This window comes from Cryptomeria japonica, chromosome 3 (genome assembly GCF_030272615.1).
Source record: "Cryptomeria japonica chromosome 3, Sugi_1.0, whole genome shotgun sequence".
In the NCBI taxonomy this organism is placed as follows: domain Eukaryota; kingdom Viridiplantae; phylum Streptophyta; class Pinopsida; order Cupressales; family Cupressaceae; genus Cryptomeria; species Cryptomeria japonica.
Genome location: NC_081407.1, coordinates 741,001,553 through 741,014,613, shown reverse-complemented (window position 1 = coordinate 741,014,613; position 13,061 = coordinate 741,001,553).

The window sequence follows — 13,061 nt, the reverse complement described above, 5'->3', positions numbered from 1 at the left end:
GAGATGTTTTAATCAATTGGTATTGCTGTTGAGTCGACATAATGCATCACATCTTGACTTACTTGTTGTAATTGATTTTATTGTAATATTCTTAATTATCCAACCTACACATTTGGTCTTAGGTTTTGGTATATATGTAAGATCTCATTTTTGAGATAATGTAAGAAAGAAGTAAGAAGGTAGAAGGAAGAAAAGGTATATTGTTATGGTATTGTAACATGGTATGTGCAAATATTAAAGATCATATGAGAAGACCATAGTGGAGGAGATAATCAGAGCTTAACCAGTACCAAATCTAGCATTGGAGATGCTACTTTGAGCTGTACATTATCATTGGATTTAATCATCCAATTGTAGTCAGTGTGACTCCTATTTTGTGATTGAGCAGTGAGCTCTAGGCAGTTGGCCTTTCTACATGTGCAGGCCCCATTTGTATACACATACTATCTGCAGTAGTATCATCTGATTGTGGGTAAGGTTTCCCACCATGGTTTTTCCCCTTATAGGGTTTCCACATACAAATCTCTGTGTTATGTGTTGTGGATGTTGTTCTCTTTCTATTTCACGCATTAAGTTTTAGCGGTATTGATATTAGCTGTTAATTTGTTAACCGACATTAAGTTTGGTTTACTGGTATTATGTATCAAGTTTGATTAAGTTATATTTGGGTTGAAATAAATAGTCAACTAATTCACCCCCCTCTCAGTTTCCTCCAGGTCCTAACATCTTTATCTTAACCATATCTTCTTCTTTTCAACCTAGCTCTCTGGATTCCCTCCTTGGTAATTCCCATATTTTCCACCAGCTGCTCAACTTCCTTCCTGACTTTTCTTTGCATCTCAGTCTTCTTGAACTTAGAGTGTAAGTCCAAGCTCTTCTCTTTGGAAGTCCTAAATCTTTCCTCAGATGTGTCTATCAATTTTTTTAATAAATGTTGAGCATAGGCATCAAGAATATTTTCTTCAACCTCATATCCCATGGGCACGATCCATGAAATTCTAGGTTCTACAGCTTCCATAAGACATTAGTTAGTATCAACCATGAAACATATTGAGTCTCCATATTTCTCCACAATCTCCTTAGAGATTCTCACATGGCTCTGTATCATGTTTTGAAATGTTTTGAAGCATCCCCAAAGAATACCATTCTTGACTATAGCATCTCCAAGACCATAAAGTGTTTCTTTGATTTGTACTGCTACCGGCCTATCATAAGCCCACTACACCTTTCCAACTCCTAGAATCTCATTCATAAAGTAGAAATATAAACAAATAATAAAGGTTCCAAATTTGACTAAATGCTTCTTATCTTTCTTGATTTTCTTTAAATTACTCAATAGTTCTCTTTGGGAACTTCACACAAATCATACTTTTGATCTTCTTTCAATATCTAATAAGCCGCATAGATAGCTGTACCAAATACTAAGTTATCTCGACTAGACTGATATAATTTGTAACCCATCACCATAGATACAAATTGGACATCATATTCAACAATATCCTAGATAGTCATTGATCTGTTGTCAAATTGTGAACTAGTTGCCTCGGTAACTATCTAATTCTTGACATTTCTTAGAGTAGGCACCTCACCGACTGAGCTTAAACTAGTTACTAACTTGATTTCACTCTAAGTAATCTTATAAGTTTTTCAAGCCACATTAATTCATCATGTATCCTTCTCAAAATTTATCAAACCCACTCTGGCTCATCGAACACCAGAAAATGAACAAATTGCACAAAACCCATCTCCTCAATTGACTTGAATTTAGATTTCAGGTTACACATTCCATCAATCATGTGATTCGTGTATAAATTCAACATTTGGGAACTTCCAATCTCTTCGATGTTACAGTAAATGTAAGCCCTAATATCTTCCACATGTAATACTCCATACAAAATAGATGAGAAAGCACCACTCATATAATCTCCCATATACTTATAAGGACGCTTCTTAAAAATGGGTCTAGCTATTTTAGTAACATCAACTACCAATGGGGTTACAATACTTGAGGATGCCATATCAAAATTTCAAGCTTTAAACATGTTAGCTGATAAATACCTCTTCAACCAGATGCAAGATCAAACAATGAATCTTGTATTCGCTCTGGATCTTTGGAAATTCTTCTCTTTTTTGCTCTACTACTCTTCCGCTCAAATAGAAATTGAGAAATGAAAGGTTTATTTACCTTTTATCCATCGCATACCTAAATTTTAGGTATAATAAATGCTCTTAACCCTAACTCTTCTAGTTACGTTGCATACCAACAACATTTTAGGAAAACTTCTACAGACCATCAAACTCTTTCGGAAAATCACCAAACAAGTGTCTGTAACTTGTTAGAACTAGGTACAACACTTCAATAGGGGGGTTTGAAATATTTTTCATTAAAATATCCCCCTAAGGCTTGGTGCCTTATCTTACTTACTAGATGAGTTTCCAGCACTGAAATCAGGTGCAAACCCACTTCTCGCATCATCACTACTCTTCTTTACCCAAGTCTTCTTCATTTGATCTATGATCTCTTGAAATTTTTCTTTACCCTTCTCATCTGGCTTCACATTCTTGTTCTTGTCTTCTGGACCTCTCATATTGATATTTGTTCTTCTGCAGTACTTTGCAATGTGATTGAATTTGTCGCAAACACAACAAACAACATTTCCTTGCATAGGTCTGAAATTCATCTGATTCTTCTTGTTTTGCATTGATTAACAACATGTCCAAACATACTGTTGGCATATGTGTAGAGCATGATGACATGATGATATTGTATGTTGTCATTGATGTTAATATGTTGAAGTATGAACTGGTATATTGTAGTAAGTTAACTGGCAATTGAACCGGTATGATGATGTAAACCAATATATATGAAAAATATTGTATGTTGTCATTGATGTCAATATGATGAAGTATGAACTGGTATATTGTAGTAAGCTAATTGGCAATTGAACTGGTATGATGATGTAAATTGATATATGTGAAAAAAAGTGAAGCGGTATGTTTGTTCAAGGTGAATTGGTATATGGAAGTTTTGTATCGGGGTTTCATTTGGCATGACTACCAGTTGGTAGTCTCAACCTTAGGGTTTCCAGTTGATGCATTGCCTATGTGATTCAACTGATGATATCTTGTGATGAGTTAGCATTGTAATGAAGACCAGATAGTTTTGCCATGTTAGCCTTGTGCATGTGAAGGATTTCCTTGAGGATCTTACATGGAGATTGATCCTATCTACCTTGGGAATGTGCAAAGTCTCTGTAAACGGTGGAGAGCGTGTGATGGGTTATAAACTTCCTGAAGTGGCAAAGAATGAACGTTGGAGAATGTCTTGAGATTTGTTCAAGACTGTTGTATTCAATGCAGTGTGATTAACAGTCAGGATTGAACCGGCTGAATTGTTAAACCTAAATGTTTAGGGTTTAGGGTTTATGCTACCGACCTATCTGTTTCCTATAAGGTCATTGATGTTTTTCATTTTGAAGTTATTGGCAAATGTTATGTGTGTATCCAAGTGAAGAGATACTTGATTCTTGCCAGACTGGAGAAGTGTATTGATACCTACAAAGTGTGATTGTAGAAGAAAAAGAGCTAAAGTGGATCTACCTTGGCATTGAGTGTTCTTATCAGATCAGTGTATTACCTGTTTACTTCTAACCATTTCAGCACTTGGAAAATCCCTTAACCGGGTAGCTTTAATAGGCTTTTGTGTAAATCCTTTAACAGGATGACTCAATTCAATGAGTTCTTCAAATCCTCTTGCAAGGTAACCTTTAACAAGGTTCTAACCTTTAACCGGTTATTTAGCCATCCCTTAACCGGGTGATCCCTAGTAGGATCGGTTCCTAGCAGAACCTATTGTAAAAGTGTTTAACTGGATTAGGCTCCTAACAAAGTGGACTTCAAAAGAGTTAAAAGAATAGCTTGTGGGTATTCATCCCCACTGTGGTTTTTCCTAGTTGGGTTTCCACATGAAAAATTAGTGTGTCATGTGTGATGCTTTACATGTAATGCTTTAACATTTTCTGTTAAGTGGTAAAGCATGTTGAACTGACATCATTATATTTCTAATGATATATTACCTGTTTATGCATAAGGGTGAAGTGGAAATGAGATATTAGATTGTGTAGAGATCTAAGTGTTTACCAGTTTATGCTATTCATACTCTCACTATGTGTAACCGGTAGTTCCTGGATTTAGACCGATGTTACTGTTTACCAGTTAAGTGCATCTTTGCAGTTAAATTGGTTGAAGGAAATTTTTTGTCTATACTAATTCACCCCCCTCTCAGTACTGGTTTGTTACTTACTATTCATCGATATTCATCACATACCACATGCATAGCATCTGACATTTCTTCTATTTGGAATATTATTCATCACAATTCTGCATACATTTGCCTTATGACCATATTTATTGCATTTGAAACATTGACCAGTAAAAGATGAAGCATTATTGATCGTTCTATTTCTGCATTGACTAGCCATATGACCAAATTTATTGCAAACAAATCAGTTACCATTGAACTTATGAGTATTAGGTTGCCTTACCAGAGACTTTCTTGAACTATTCTCTTACTGAGATGACTTGGAACTTACACTTTTCTCAAAATTGAGTCCTTGAGTGTTATTAGGATTCTTTTGACTAACAATCATTTCATCAAGTCTGGATGAACTGATCCAGAACTTCTCCTTGTACTCATTTGTAGCATCAAGATCAAATTTAAGAAGTCATACCTTCTTTCCAAGACCTTCCTCATGTTCTCTACCATTTTGAAGGTCACTTATCAACCGTCCATTCTCATTATCAAGTCCATAACATTCTTTAGATTTGTCTTTTAGGGACTGAGCAAGATTCTGTTCATTCTTCTTCCTTTTTTCAATCTCCTTAGTCAATTTCATTACTATAGCTTCCATTTCATTTTTTTGAACTGCATTAGCTCTAGCAAGTTTTTCACATTCTTCAGTCTTCTTCTTTGGAGTTTCTTCATCAATCCTTTGACTTTCTTTCTCTTGAAGCTAATCAACAAGCTCCTTTCTCTTGTCTCTTGACTTGTTCAAGTGATCTTTCAGTGATTCAATAAAGTTCTTAGCATCTTTTGGATTTTCCTTCAATTGCTTGACCTTAGCCTTGGACTGATCTAGATCATTAAGTGCAATAAGTAGCTATTCTCTAAGAATACCAAAATACATTGGTTCACTTACATGATCCACCTCAAGCTGTCAGGCTTCTTCTGAAGAAATTAGCTCTAATACCCATTGTTGGAATCAATGAAGACTAAGAGGGGGGGGGGGTGTGAATCAATGTTCTACAATACTAAACATTCATTGACTAATTCTTAATCCACTTGAAGCAAGTAAATGAAAAATAGATGCAAAACATGAAGCAAACAATCACCAACACCATAACACCATGACTTTTTACGTGGAAACTTGGTTAAGGGAAAACCCACGGTGGGATTTTAACCCATGATATTAATATACTCTACTAAAAGTATAGAAATATTACATAAGGGGAATGCACATGCATTCAAGCATACTGCCTAGAGCTCATTGCTCAAATTAGAAGGGCTACAACCCAGAAGGCTCACTAGCTTATAAATGTTTGTAAGAGATTACAATGAATTTTAAACTATGAAGTAGCATCAATAAATGCTTGGATATAGTTCCAGTTAAGAACAAATAACATATCCTTGCACTGCTCCACAACTTTACTCTGATCTAATACTCTGCTATAATCTAGGAGCACAAATCTAACACTTGCGCACGTGAAACTGTGCACAATTGTTCATACCCATCACTCAAATTATTTACACACACCAAAATGATCAAATAAACCCTTCTTATATATCTGCATCACAAATTAGGTCACAACCTCATGTCGGATTGAAGAACATGTCACAAAGAATGAAACATGTGTAGAAGTCAGCTTAATCCTATCATAATACCCATTGAGACCAAAACAAGATGTCCACACACTTCCCATATGATATCTCATCAACCTCAAACACATAAACAATCACCAAAATCAATCTGCAAGATCCGTGAACTGAATTAGCACATGTTACAGTTGAAATACATTGTCCATACCAAAAACATGATTATCGGATCTCCCAACTAATATGAAATTCATTACCGTAGGCCACAATTATGGAATAAGGCATATTACATGTCCACAAACCTTCTCTGAAATCCGCATAGAAAAATACATAACCAAAATAATCCATCAAGAAAAACATTGATCATTTTGCTGGATGTCCTACTTCCTTACTGGAGCTCACCAGACTCAATCAATCTTAATTCAATCTTCCGGAATGATGAAAACATGAAGTGCAGATGCTGAAACTGATATGAGTTTCCATAAATGAAAACATCTCAACAGTGTCTCTTGCTAACAATGTGGTAGAATGTGGACCAAAATACCAATACTAAAACATGGGAAAATATATTTTTCAACACTTAGATGAAATTTCTTAACATCATAAGTATGAAACCACACTTGAGCATCACACAAAAACTTCTTGAGAATGTAGCCAAAATATAATGAAACTACGTCCCATAACTAAGGCATAAAGAATATGTAGTAATGTGTTATCATATACTTACCATATTTTTAAAATGATTTACTGCCATGGATACAAGTGGTGATATTTTTAACTATGTTTAATCATGTTGATCATGCTAATGTTGGATATTGTTGTTGCTAGGATATGTTGTTGTCATTGATGTCAACATATTCCAGTGATTGCTGAGAATTTATTTGGATTTGTGGTTCAGTATGAAGTATCTCTAGTGTCTCTACTTCATTCCTTATTGGTTTTAGTGATCCAAAATTTTACTTGATCATTTCATTTGATCTGGTTTGAGGTTTGGTCTTTCTATTCAGTGGTTGATAGAGTCTGGTATTTGATCCATTGTGCTTCGGCATGACCATATCTTTGGTTGCGTATTTGGGATAGTATTTTGGATGTTCATGTGTATCTTCATTTTAGATAGTTTGTGATTTGGTGCTTCAAAAGATATCTTTCTTATCCGAGTTGTTGTTGTTATGTGTTCTTGAGTGTTAGCGTGTTGATCGATGAAGATTTGAATAAGTGGTGTTGGTGCAGCTATTGTGGATGGTTCTAACATTCTTGTTGGTGTTTCCTAATCATTTCCTATTTGTCTTGGTGGTCCACATTGATTATTGTGCAACTTCTTGATGATCTTTTTGGTCTGGTGACATTCTTCATGTTATGCGGTATTTTGGTGGTGTAACATGTTGTGGTTGGTCTTGACAAGATTTTCAGTGGTGGTGAGTGTTTAGAAATTTTATTTAGGTCCATGTTATTCTATATATGCCATTTTATTGGTCCAGTGGTTGATTTATGTATCAGATGATGTAAATTTGTAATTAGGTGTTAAGGGTCTGGCCAACCTTGTAGTCAAGGTTGATGATTTGTATAAATGGGTGTAGTATTCATGCAATTTGGGTGTAGGTTTTGTGTCTGTATTATTAGAGAGTGGTGTATGTGTTAACAAATGAATTCATCCTTTGTTGTGGTGTATTGAGTAGAGTTTGGTGAAGGGAAGACAAATGAGCTTAACCAGAACTGTCATCAGGCATTAGCAAATGCTATCTTTGTAGTTCATTCTTTTTGGATTGTAGTTTGATCATTATTGTAAGGTAGTGAACCTTGCCTGAGGGTTGGAGCCTTTTGGGTCATTGTAATTTGTGCAGTGATCTCTAGGCAGTATGCCTGAATGCATGTGCATTCCCCATTGTAGTATTTACACATACGGCTCCAGAGTCATCTTATTGTGGGTAAGCTCCCACCATTTTTTTTCCTTAACCGGGTTTTCCATGTCAAAAATATTGGTGTTATGTGTGTTGCTATTATTGATGTTATGTTTCTTTTTTCTGCAATTAATCATATATGAGATTGTGCTTAATTGGTTTAATCTGGTGAAAATTGATTCACCCCGCTTCCCCCTCTCCTAGTTTTCCTTCCTTGCTATTGCCAACAAGTGGTATCAGAGCTAGATCCTCCAGAAGAAGATTAACCACTTGAGGAGATCCGAGATGGAAACCTATGTGTTTAAGAAGGAGATTCATGGATTTGATGGAAATAATTATACTATATGGAAGGACCAGATGGAATTTCATTTGAAGTGTCTTGGTGAAGATTATTGGAAGATTACAAAGAATGTCTACAAAGTTACTCTGAATGGACCGATTACTGCTGATGAAATCAAGGAAGTAGAAAATAACATAAGGGCTAAGGAAACATTGCTAAGTGCTTTGATCGATTCAAAGATGAATAATGTGATGGGACTTCAGATTGCACATGAGATATGAAAAAAGCTAGAGGTCTTTTATGAAGGAGATGCACAAGTTAGAGTTGCTAAGTTTTAGAGCTTGAAGGGAACTGTTGATTATGGGCCGTGGTATCCAAAGAATGATGATTTCATGCTATGTGCCAATACTGATGCTAATTGGGAAGGTGATATAGATGACCAAAAGAGAAATACTAGTGGATCTTTCTTTTTAGTGAAGAAGTTGGTTTCATGGGCAAGCAAGAAATAATATGCTATATCTCTATCTACTACTAAAGATGAATACATTTTTGCTGCTAGCAATTGTACTTATGTAGTCTAGATGAAACAAATGCTAAAAGACATTAGATTTGTGTATGATAAGCCTACTATTATTTATTGTGACAATCCAAGTGTAATTAATATTTACAAGAACCCGGTACTGCATTCTAAAACAAAAAATATATCAATTAAGTATCATTTCTTGAGGGAGAAAGTTAGAGATGAAGAAGTAAAACTGGATTATATATCTACAAAAGATCAGATTGTAGATATTTTCACTAAGCCTTTTCCTACAGATACATTTTTTTATTTGAGAGACAAGTTAGGGGTCTCTACCCCTCCTGATGAGAACTAGGTGCATAGAGATGCATCAATCTGGTGGACTTCATAGTCTTATTTCTTTATTCGGGTTGATAAGTTGGTGCTGCTACTCAACCAGAGTAGTTAGTGAGTTGTTCAGTGAGCTATGAATTTATCCTAGGGAGAGATTATCTTAGTTCATATCTTTGGCATTTCTGTCAAATGGGGAGAGATGCATGTGAAAAACTGCCTTATCTTTGGAGCTTTGTGTGCATGATCTTAGGGGCAGTTTGTTGGAATTTCCTGATGTTGATTTAATCCTTTGCATTAATTTTTTTTCACATTTATATGTTGCCATCAATGCCAAAGGGGGAGATTGTTGGATATTGCCGCTGCTAGGATATGTTGTCATCATTAATGTCAACATATTCTTGTGTTTTATGTTGCAGAGAGTTGTTTGGTGTTCTGGTGATTGTAAAAAAATGATTTGGATTTGTGGTTCAGTATGAAGTACCTCTAATGTCTCTAATTCATTCCTTATTGGTTTTAGAAATCCAAAAGTTTGCTTGATCATTTCATTTGATCCGGTTTGAGGTTTGGTCTTTATGTTCAGTGGCTGGCAAAGTCTAGTATTTGATTTGTTGTGCTTAAGTATGATCATATCTTTGGTTGCAGATTTAGGACAATGTTTTGGATGTTTATGTGTATCTTCATTTCAGATGGTTTGCAATTTGGTGCTTCAAAAGCTATCTTTCTTATCCAAGTTGCTGTTGTTATGTGTTCTTGAGTATTAACATGATTATCAATGAAGATTTGAATAAGTGGTGTTGGTGCAGCTATTGTGGATGGTTCTAACAATCTTGTTGGTGTTTCCTAATCATGTCCTATTTGTCTTGGTGGTCTGCATTGATTATTGTGCAAGTTCTTGATGAGATTTTTGGTAGTGATGAGTGTTTAAAGATTTGATTTACGTCCATGTTATGCTATCTATGTCATTGTATTGATCTAATGGTTGATTTATATATCAGGTGATCTAAATTTGTAATTAGGTGCTAAGGGTCTGGCCAACCTTGTAGTCAAGGTTGATGATTTGTATAAATGGGTGTAGCATTTATGTAATTTGGGTGTAGGTGTTGTGTCTGCATTATCAAAGAGTGGTGTATGTTCAAACAAACAAATTCGTCCTTTGGTGTGGTGTATTGAGAAGAGGTTGGTGAAGGGAAGACAAATGATCTTAACCAAAACTGTCATCAAGCATTAGAAGATGCTATCTTTGTAGTTAATTCTTTCTGGATTGTAGTCCAATAATTATTGTAAGGTAGTGAACCTTCGCTGAGGGTTGGAGCCTTCTGGGTCATTGTATTTTGACTAGTGAGCTCTAGGCAGTGTGCTTGAATGCATGTGCATTCCCCATTGTAATATTTACACATACTACTATAGAGTATCATCTTATTCTGGGTAGGTTACCACCATGGTTTTTCCCTTAACCAGGTTTTCCATGTTAAAAATATTGGTGTTATGTGTGTTTCTATTATTGTTGTTATCTTTCATTTTGTTGTAGTTGATCAGATTTGAGATTGTGCTTAATTGGTTTAATCCGGTGAAAACTGATTCACCCCTCCTTTCAGTTTTACTTCCCTGATGTTGCCAATAGTCAAAACCTAAATCAAGACATTTGTATCAAGTGTTAAACCATCTCTCTCAAATGTCAAACCATCTGTCTCTCCTGCAAATCTCACTACACATATTTTTGTCAGCCTCTTCAACTTCACCAATGACCTCAAGTTGACACCAATTAAACCACTTACTGAGTTTACATTAATGAAAACACCATGTTGCACATATTTCCAATAATATCTACTCTAGATTCAATCATATACAACAAGATACCAATCCTTGATCTATACAATGTCTGGTTTGCCAAAGTAGAATCACCATCCTTTCTTAACTTACATCCGATAACCACAACTATACTTATTGGTTTCGATTCTCCCATATTAAAATTGATCATATCCTATATATACTTTTTTTTAGAAATTAATATACCTTATTTTGACAAAGAAATTTATAAACCATGAAATCAAAGTTCACCAAGCATTGACATCTCAAACTCCTTCTGCATTGTATTCTAAACCTTATTACACATAGCTTCACTACATCCTCCAAAGATAATGTCTTTAAAATAAACCACAACAATCAATAACTAATCACCATCTAATTTAATGCATATATTACTATCTTCACAACCTTTTTTGAAACCTTGCTACTACATATACTTGTCTAGCCTAGAATACAAGCTCCAAGAGATTTCTTTAGTCCATATAAAATCTTATTCAATCTACAGACAAAATTAGGTTTGTCTAAACATTGAAATCCTTTTAGTTGTTCAATATAAACTTCTTCATCTAGTTCTACATTAATAAATGTAGACTTAATATCCATCTAATAAACTTTGAAGTTCTTAAACCTTGACAGTGGCAAAAAAAATTTTATAGCCTCCAATCTAGCTATTAGAACAAATGTCTACTAAAAATATACACCTTCAACCTGATCATAGCCTTTCCACACTAATCTATCCTTATTATGGATCACCTTTCCTTCTTAATTCAACCTGTTTCTAAAGACCCACTTGGTGCCAATAACATTTTTGTCTTTAGGTCTTGGAATTAACTCCCATGTCTCATTTTTCTTAATCAAAGATAAATCTTCTTCCATAGCATCTTACCAACCTCTCTCCTTTCTTTCCTCCACATAAATTCTTAGTTCTATCTTTGAAATTAGAGAAAAATTCACTTGCTCACTAGCTCTTGTGTTCTTCTCTAGGTATTAACACCATTGTTTCTATCTCCTTATAATTTGATCTTCAAAATAGTTCTCCTATATATACATGAATGGAGTCTTATTACATTTTATTTCTAACTCACTTCTAGAGTCCTCTTCACTTTTGCAAATAGGCTCGACCTTTTAATCTTCTTCCAAAACCTCAAGTGATTGCATCATTTCATCAACACTTATATTTAAAATTTCTAACATTTTTTTCAATCTCTTTCTATAATATCTATACGCTTTACTTGTCATTGAATACCCAAGAAAAATATCAAGTCATCAGATCCAAAGTAAAATTTACCCAAATTATCTTTATATCTTTTAATGTAGCTCTTGCTTCCAATAATTATAAAATACCTAACATATGTCAATTTTCCATTCTGTAATTCATATGGTGCTTTTTAGTCCTTGGACTTATTTGAGCTCTATTGAAAATGTATACTATTTTCTGACAAGCTTCTCTCCAGTACATATCCAGTATCTAAATCCACTTCAACATGATTCTTGCCATCTCCTAAATAGTTTTAATCTTTCTTTCTACCATTCCATTTTGCTACAATTTCTAGGTGTTGAATATTGTCTTTGGATTCTATGTTTTGCACATTATTCTTCATATCTATCAGAAGTAAACTCTTCACCTCTATTTGATCTCAAGCACTTAATTTTTCTACCAATTTCATTTTCAACCAAAGTCATAAAAACCTTAAAATTATCAAATCCATCTAATTTTTTTTTAGAAAACCAACCCAAGACATTTTAGAGTAATTCATAGTAAGTATAATGAAATACATGTCACCTTGTAAGTTTTTTTCCCTCATAACACCATATAGATCAACATGAATCAAGTCTAATGGATTTGTGGTATAATTCTCCATAGTAGAGAATTTTAAAAGAGCGCATATCCTTCACATACTCAAAGTGAGTTAAACCATATATAATAGCATTCTTAGCCTTAGTATCGTTCTCACAAGCTTTATTGCTAGCTTGATCCCTTGGGGGATTATCAAGGATCTCATATCCATAAAAAACACATAGCCAAACCTCAAAACCTAAAGCCATCAAATATGACTCAATCAAACCACTCCAAAAGGAATTATTAGATCCATCAAAAAGTGGAGAATGGTTTGAAGTGTTGGATTAATTAAGACATTATATCTAATTATCTAATTAATTAAGTCCTTTAATTAATTTATTCACTTAAGCTAAAATTAGGTTCTTTTTTCTATTATTTTATTAGTTTAATAATTGTTAGAAACATGAGTTGTTGTGTTGTGTTGCCATTGATGTCATTATGAGTTGTATATGGTATAGAAATGTATGTTCTAATGTTATTGTGTGGTCTGGTAGTGATATTGACCAAGGTTG